Source organism: Gadus chalcogrammus, chromosome 2, assembly GCF_026213295.1.
Source record: "Gadus chalcogrammus isolate NIFS_2021 chromosome 2, NIFS_Gcha_1.0, whole genome shotgun sequence".
Taxonomy (NCBI): Eukaryota; Metazoa; Chordata; class Actinopteri; order Gadiformes; family Gadidae; genus Gadus; species Gadus chalcogrammus.
Window position 1 is genome coordinate 7239454 of NC_079413.1, and position 1182 is coordinate 7240635.

A 1182-nucleotide genomic window follows, 5' to 3' on the forward strand; every position below is an offset into this window, starting at 1 on the left:
TCAATGGCCTTCATGGTGCCAATCTGAACAAGTGAGCCACAGAGAACCCATTCAACAGAGCTACAGGTGGGTATGCTTTTATCTGAGGGACTGGAGAGAGACCGAGAGATACACAGATATAAACAGAGAGAGAGAGAGAGAGAGAGAGAGAGAGAGAGAGAGAGAGAGAGAGAGAGAGAGAGAGAGAGAGAGAGAGAGAGAGAGAGAGAGAGAGAGAGAGAAGGAGGGAGACAGAGAGATGCACCGATATAGACAGGGAGAAAGGGAGCTATAGAGAGAAACTGAGAGAGGGGGAGAGAGATAGAGGGAAAGAGAGTGAGAGAGAAAGGGAGACAGAGAGAGGGATGATGAGAGAGAGAGGGACAGAGGGTGGGACAAAGGGTGAGAGAGAGTGGAGGCAGAGAGCACCTGATTCTATTCTGGGCCTGGGAATAGGATTGGCAGTGGGCGTACGGGTGTATCACTTCTGTGTGGGGGGAGGGGTGGGATGGTGAGGGGAGGGTGGGGATTAGGGATGTCTGAGTAGAGATAAGACACTGTCGGATCACCGGTGCTGTTAAATGTCTCTGCCAAAGCCATCAGGCCAGCCAGCATTCCAGGAGATCAAAAACCCACAGTACCAGGCAGCAACCCCTCCTCCTCCTCCACCATCACCACCACCCACCACCCCCCCTACCCCCAGCCTCTCCACCACCCCCCCACCCACCACCACCCACCACTGTCTAAACTAACAAAACAAGCCCAGAGTAAGCACCCGGTCTGTCTGACACACAGCTCAGCTTTTATCTTTGACTCCGCCCATCCTGTTGGACATATGTGGTGGGCCATTACTTTTTTTTCTTGCATAACATAACATGTCAACCTTTTTTTTCTTTCGTTTCTTTTAAGTTTTGAAATGCAACCCCACTCAGGGTGTACCCCCCGGACTTGAGTTGAGGACAACATGAGCTTACAGGATTTCATTTTTGGATTGGTTTTACTGTTTTGTATGTTGCTCAGCAGGGTTTTTAGTAAATGTTACCATTGTGGATGCTGTATGGTGCAGTAGATGAAAAAAACTGATGACATTTATGTCTGTTGTATAGCCTCTCGGCTATTTCATGTGATCAGGCGTGATAGAACAGGCCAGCTCAACAGTTTTAAAAGTTGAAATCCTCCCAGTTGGCATAGACAGATCATTAA